The 7,784-nt window shown below is 46.4% G+C and overlaps 1 long non-coding RNA gene across 1 annotated transcript; it reads left to right on the top strand.

Annotated features, from left to right (window-relative positions):
• Positions 1-28: 28 nt before the first annotated feature.
• On the top strand, positions 29-3,411 carry LOC123176103 (uncharacterized). The gene is made up of 3 exons (XR_006488353.1): positions 29-336; positions 2,502-2,726; positions 2,829-3,411. It is a non-coding gene; the product is annotated as an uncharacterized lncRNA (long non-coding RNA).
• The last annotated feature ends 4,373 nt before the right edge of the window (positions 3,412-7,784 follow it).

Genomic DNA, 7,784 nt, shown 5'->3' on the forward strand with positions numbered 1-7,784 from the left:
CTGGATCGTGGTGTTTTCTAAGAATTAACAAGGTTCCTTCTGTAGATGACTACTCTTCTTTTAGTAAATATCAAAGTTAACATGGTGGTTTGAGTTGTTGAGACGTAAATAACTCACATCATAGTATCTGTCGAGAAGGGTCTGTAGTTGCTCTTTTCTTTCTAAAACGGTGGTTTCTGTGACCAGAAATGGCTATCTTACGTGATGAACTGTAGAACAAGCTACAAGATCCAAAAGCAACACCGATGTTTCTTCCTCTAGAATTTGAAAGGCATCACATGTGATTTTTCCACTGAATCGGACCTTGGCAGAGGTGGATATGGAGTGGTTTACAAGGTATGACCATTTTGTTTACTCCACTTTTCAAATATTATTAACGGCAATGAATCAAAGACACTTGTATATACTATGAAGAGAGGTTTAACTGATAAACACAGGGAGTTCTTAAGGGTGGGAAAATCATTGTCATGAAGAAGCTTTTTGAAATACATCTGCTGGACGATAAAACGTTCGAGGATGAAGTCAGACATCTTATAGCGATCAGGCACCAAAATCTAGTACAACTTATTGGTTACTGTGCTGAATCAAGTTGGGAATTGGTAGAGCAGAGTGGAAAGCATGTTTTTGCTGAAATACTGAAAAGGTTGCTCTGCTTTGAGTATGTATGCAACAAAAGCCTTGACAAGTATATTTCCGATATGATTTTTCTAGAAAAGGAGGATGACCCCCGGCCTCTGCATCTAGGAGATGCATACGGCCACTTTATTGATTATTCTCGAGGACCTTACAAAGTATTACAACAATATGCCTGAATCCGCCATTTTGGCAACATATGCCACTACCCCTATCCATATGATGAAGGGGTGCTACCTGAGCCAAATACCCGGACCACTCACCTAAGCCTATCATCAAAAGCCAGAAGCCCCATCCGAGCCACATACCGGGTCTGGGGCATAAACTGGTCTGACGCACTCACATGTGTCGTCGCCGCCATCTTCCACGGGTCCGTCTTCAGAGCAGATATTGAGGCTTCTACCTTGTCAGGCCACTCTGCCATCGACGCCACCATGACGCCAGACAACTGCCTCCACCTGCGCGAGTACATCACCGCGCATCGGGCGCCGAGTCTCCACTGCACCACGCCGCTGAGATCCGCCGTCATCAATGTGTAGGATGAAGCACCGCTCCACCAAAAAAGGCGCCCACTGGTCCCTTGATCCTCGGCTGCTGTCACCGACCCCATACTGAGCCCGCCACCACACTGCCCTCAAGGCGACGCCTTCAAGAAGGTCACGACGTCAAGGATGCCGCCGCCGCCGCCCATCGGAGTTAGGTTTTCACCCGAGAAGCAAGGTGGTGGGGTGTGGAAGGGCAGACCTCGACCGGCGTCTCCATGAAGAAATCGGCGCCCGCAGACGTCGTCATCGCCGTGGCCAGCTGGAGCCGACCAGGGGTTTTCCCTAATCTGGATCCCGACCACCAGAATCACCCGCAACCCAGAGGCAGGCCAGACGCCTGCACAACCAGGGACCGTCGAGGGTGAAACGCACCGAGCAGGGGAAGATGGCCAGCAGCCATATCTGACGCCGCCAGCCACCAGGGCAGCCATGCGAGGTCCCAGCCCACCGAAGATCCGCCGGCCACCCGACCAGATCGCCGGCACCGCGCCTACCCCACTGCTCACCGCAGGTGACAAGGGGCCTCGCCGGGGGCCGCCGCCCAGATCCAAGACCCTCCGATGTGAACCAGAGCAGCGCATGCCCCGCCGCCGTAGTCCCTGGCTGCGCCATGGGCCTTGCCCGGCGGCAGCCTCGTGCGGCGGCGAGGGGAAGAGGGGAGGGAGAGGGGCTACTCCGGTGCGGGGGGAGTTGCCCCCGAGACGCCCACTAGGGGCGGCGCGGGGGAGGGGAGGCTGAGGCGCGGGGGAGGGCATATTTCCGGTATGATGACCAAACATTATACATAGTTTATATATTTTATTTGTATTCATTTGTGAAGTTTACTCAGAACATCACTCAAGCAATATTTTGTCAGCTACTAGTCTAACCAGGTGCTATAGCTACCGAGCACTGCATCAAGTGAAACTAGTCCTGCGTATCATTTCCCGCACACACACAAACACACACATATAAAAGGAAGTCTGTTATATATGGAAAGGAAAATAAATGCATATGGAAAATGACTTTTTAGAAAAGTCATGCCACTCGAAACTAAGTTCAGTTGTACCAAAAGTGTAATCAGTGAACAGGTATAGAATTTCCTCTGTTCTACCTAAAATTTTGTTACCAATTTATCAATGTTGGGGATATCGCTTATCGAGAACTTATCGGTCGACCCATGATACGGGGTAAATCGACCAGTTTATCGGCATATCGGCTGGTTTATCATCATATTGGTTGATTTATCGGCCGATATATCTTATCGGTCAGACACTGGTAAGCGATAAATCGGCCGATTTATCGGAATATCGGAAGATATCTTGAACAGTGCAATTTACACAGATGAATCTCTGGACCTTGAGTGGAATATGAGATACGAGATAATCAAGGCAATTTGCAGTGGTTTGTGTTTCCTTCAGGAAGAATACCGTATCCTTCATCTGGACCTTAAGCCAGAAAATATATTGATGGACTTTATGATGATGCCGAAAATCGCGGATTTTGGTTTGTCGAGTCTCTTTGGTGTGCAGCAAATGCGAATCTTCACTGATAATCCTGCAGGAAACAGTAAGCTATGGCTCTTATACCTTTGTGGTTTTTTCTTTCTTCATGTACTTTGCATCTCTTTTTTTACATTCGCAGTTCTTCTTATATTTTATTATGTTGCAGTGAATATATGGCACCAGAATACTTACTTCAAAGTGTAATCTCAAGCAAGGCAGATATCTTCAGTCTGGGTGTTATAATCACAGAGATTATCACAGGTTGTACAGCCCCCACAGTACTGCTACATCTTGTCAGCATTTCATAGAGAATCTAACATGAACTATTCTAACCTTTGCATCTATATCATCATTTTAGCTTTACCGTTGCAAACTTGTAGGTATTTAGAAGTTGGAGGAACAAATTCAAATCAACATCGAAGTATATATCAATGGAAAAATATAGCCAACAAGTAGAACTATGCATCGTCATAGCCATAGCATGTGTGGACCCTGCTATGGAGAAAAGACCTACAGCAAAGGATATAATCCAAGTGCTTAGTGCAGCAGACTGGGTATGGGTGTTGGCCTGCTGCGTACCCGTCTGGGTGTTGGCAAAAAAGGAAAGAAAAGAAAAAGAGGATGAAAACAAAAAAAAGGCAGAAAAGAAGAACAAAAAAGGCAAAAAAAAACATAGTATAGCAAAGAAAACCAAGAAAGAAATTAGAAAACCAAAGAGAGAGAAAAGAAAACAAAAAACAAGATAAAAACCGAACAAATGTAGCAACGAACAGGCTGAACGAATGACTGACCAAGAAACATGATACTGCGCCATCCAATACGCGTGTGCACCTACGGGGCACTTTAATCGACTCAGAAACTAGTCTTGCGTGAAGCGGGAGACATAACTCTTGCGGTTAGAGACCTACCAAAATCACTATTAAGGGTTACCCGCTTAAAGGCCACTTCCATCTTCTCAGGCGCTGTCAACTGGCGCACTGCAACCTGGTAGTTCTTTCCTTTTTTTTCATAAATTTGTTTATTCAAAATATTTTATCTCTTGAATCATGCGTTTAAATCCAAAATTATTTTCACCATTTGATTTTTCGTGTCAAGATCTTCCAAATTATATCCCATTTTAAAAGGTTTGATAAACTTTTTTTCATGAAAAAACCTGAAAAATACTGGAGTGGGAAGCACGGTTGTGCTTCTTGTGGAAGCAATCTGTTCTTCCATGAGAAGCGAAGCTTGTATTTATTTTTCTTATCGAGAAGCACACTCACAGAAGCAAATTCATGTCTCCACGAGAAGGAAATATGTGCTTCTAGTGAAAGCACATTTGATTTCCTTTCCGAGAAGCACACCTCGTAGCATTTTTTTTCTTTTCCAAGAATGTGCTTCTCGTGGAAGCTAAGCTCGTGGAAGCACATTTTTTTTACTTTTCCGTGAAGCCCAGCTGTGTTTGGGAAGCAAAGGATTTTTTTGTCTAAGACCTGACAAGAACTGAAATGCTATAGAAAAAAAAGTCCGTCCAAAATTCGAAAGCGTACACAGAAAAAGAATAAAAATGAAATCTAGAGTGAGCGTCCGGCACGCAACATATGGCGGTGGCTGGACGCACCACTTGGCATGCTCCTACGCACCCAAAGTGCGAGGGCCTTTAGTCCCGGTTGGTGTTTGGAACCGGGACTAAAGGTCCCAGTCGAACCGGGACTGATGCTTGCCGAGGCTCAGCCGGCATCCTAGCCGCTCGAACCGGGACGATGCTCACATTAGCCCCGGTTTGTAACACGACCGGGACTATTGATCTGATCTGGCCAGAAACAAAGCCATGTTTTCTACTAGTGGTGGATGATTGACAATAAAGAACGGGAACAGGTAGTCCTAGATAACCTCCTGGCTATCTGTGGTTTCTAGGTTGTGGCAGTGCATGTAAAAAGGATTTGGTAAGGACACTTTACCAATCAGGAGTAGGGGGTCTATAGCTCGATGAAGTACCCAAATCATCATTAAATCTAGGGAGACTGTGCTGACAGAGAAGATATTTGCATGAATGACCTCATTAAAGGCCAGATCAATTTTGTCGGCCAGAAACTCCTGGATGAAACTATAACCTTCTATGACCTTGGTCGTGTATCCATGTTGACCTTCTTTTGATTTACCTACCACATTGGCATGCAGAACTTGAAGACCGATCGAGAGGGTCTTCAACATAGAGTTTGATAGATACCGTTCGCCAGGTTTATACATATTCATTTTCCGCACTTCGGGGATATGACAACGGGTAGAGGTGGTTTGTCCGCGGATGGCCCACAACTGTCATGTACATTCTTCTCCCTTGATTACAGATTATCCGGCACTATGTCTAGGGTGTCAGCATGTCCGTGGGGAATCTCCTCGTGGCTGATACGTTTCCAACGTATCTATAATTTTTGATTGTTCCATGCTCTTATAATATCAATCTTGGATGTTTTATATTCATTTACTAACAACTTTATATCATTTTTGGGACTAACCTATTGACATAGTGCACAGTGCTAGTTGCTGTTATTTGCTTGTTTTTCACTTTGCGGAATATCAATACCAAACGGAGTCCAAATGCCACTAAACTTTTTGGAGATTTTTTTTCTACCCAGAAGACACCCAGGGAGCCAAAGTAGAAAATTTGAGGATGCCCGTGGGGCCCACTAGGTACCAGGGTGCGCCCTGGTGGGTAGTGGAGCCCACGGGAAGCTTCTCCACTGATATCCACCTCTATAAATACTCTAAAATCCAAAGAAACCTAGGGGAGTTGAGGAAATACAGTTTCTGCCGTCACAAGTTTTCAGAACCATGAGATCCAATCTAGAGGCCTTTTCTGGCACTCTGTCGGAGGGGGCAACGATCACGCAGGGGTTCTTCATCATCCTTGTTGCCCCTCCAATGACGCGTGAGTAGTTTACCACAGACCTCGGGTCCGTAGCTAGTAGCTAGATGACTTCTTCTCTTTTTTTGATCTTCAATACAATGTTCTCCTCGATGTTCTTGAAGATCTATTTGATGTAATGAATTTTTGCGGTGTGTTTGTTGGGATTTGATGAATTGTGGGTTTATGATCAGTTCTATCCATGAATTGTTGGGTAACGTAGCAGAAATTCAAAATTTTCTACGCATCACCAAGATCAATCTATGGAGTAATCTAGCAACGAGGGAAGGAGAGTGCATCTACATACCCTTGTAGATCGCTAAGCGGAAGCGTTCAAGTGAACGGGGTTGATGGAGTCGTACTCGCCGTGATCCAAATCACCGATGATCCTAGCGCCGAACGGACGGCACCTTCGCGTTCAACACACATGCAGCCCGGTGACGTCTCCCATGCCTTGATCCAGCAAGGAGAGAGGGAGAGGTTGGGGAAGACTCCGTCCAGCAGCAGCACGACGGCGTGGTGGTAGTGGAGGAGCGTGGTACTCCAGCAGGGCTTCGCCAAGCACCGCAAGAGACGAGGAGGGAGAAGGGTAGGGCTGCGCCAAGAAGGAGATGTTCTCGTGTGTATGGCAGCCCAAAAACCCCACTATATATAGGGGAAAGGGAGGGGCTGCGCCCCCACCTAGGTTTCCACCCCTAGGGGTGGCGGCTAGCCCTAGATCCCATCTAGGGGGCGGCCAAGGGGGGAGAGAAGGGGGGCGCACCACTAGGTGGGCCTTAGGCCCATCTGAGCCTAGGGTTTCCCCCTTTTCCCTTCTCTCTTCGCCTTGGGCCCTGGTGGGGGACGCACCAGCCCACCTGGGGCTGGTCCCCTCTCACACTTGGCCCACGCAGCCCTCTGGGGCAGGTAGCCCCACCTGGTGGACCCCCGAGACCCTCCCGGTGGTCCCGATACGTTACCGATAGCACCCGAAACTTTTCCGGTGACCAAAACAGGACTTCCCATATATAAATGTTTGCCTCTGGACCATTCCGGAACTCCTCGTGATATCCGGGATCTCATCCGAGACTCCGAACAACATTAGGTAACCACGTATATCTATTCCCTATAACCCTAGCGTCATCGAACCTTAAGTGTGTAGACCCTACGGGTTCGGGAACCATGCAGACATGACCGAGACAACTCTCCGGCCAATAACCAACAGCGGGATCTGGATATCCATGTTGGCTCCCACATGTTCCATGATGATCTCATCGGATGAACCACGATGTCAAGGATTCAATCAATCCCGTATACAATTCCCTTTGTCTAACGGTATTGCACTTGCCCGAGATTCGATCGTCGGTATCCGATACCTTGTTCATCTTGTTACCGGCAAGTCTCTTTACTCGTTCCGTAACACATCATCCCGTGATCAACTCCTTGGTCACATTGCGCATATGATGATGTCCTACCGAGTGGGCCCAGAGATACCTCTCCGTCACACGGAGTGACAAATCCCAGTCTCGATTCGTGCCAACCCAACAGACACTTTCGGAGATACCTGTAGTGCACCTTTATAGCCACCCAGTTACGTTATGACGTTTGGTACAACCAAAGCATTCCTACGGTATCCGGGAGTTGCACAATCTCATGGTCTGAGGAAATGATACTTGACATTAGAAAAGCTTTAGCATACGAACTACACGATCTTTGTGCTAGGCTTAGGATTGGGTCTTGTCCATCACATGATTCTCCTAATGATGCGATCCCGTTATCAACGACATCCAATGTCCATGGTCAGGAAACCATAACCATCTATTGATCAACGAGCTAGTCAACTAGAGGCTTACTAGGGACATGGTGTTGTCTATGTATCCACACATGTATCTGACTTTCCTATCAATACAATTATAGCATGGATAATAAACGATTATCATGAACAAGGAAATATAATAACTAATTTGTTATTGCCTCTAGAGCATATTTACAACAGTCTCCCACTTGCACTAGAGTCAATAATCTAGTTCACATCGCCATGTGATTAACACTCACAGGTCACATCGCCATGTGACCAACATCCAAAGAGTTTACTAGAGTCAATAATCTAGTTCACATCACTATGTGATTAACACTCAATGAGTTCTGGGTTTGATCATGTTGCTTGTGAGAGAGGTTTTAGTCCACAGGTCTGCAACATTCAGATCCGTATGTACTTTGCAAATCTCTATGCTACATTTGGAGCCATTTCAAATAACT

Source organism: Triticum aestivum, unplaced genomic scaffold (genome assembly GCF_018294505.1).
Source record: "Triticum aestivum cultivar Chinese Spring unplaced genomic scaffold, IWGSC CS RefSeq v2.1 scaffold156442, whole genome shotgun sequence".
Lineage (NCBI taxonomy): Eukaryota > Viridiplantae > Streptophyta > Magnoliopsida > Poales > Poaceae > Triticum > Triticum aestivum.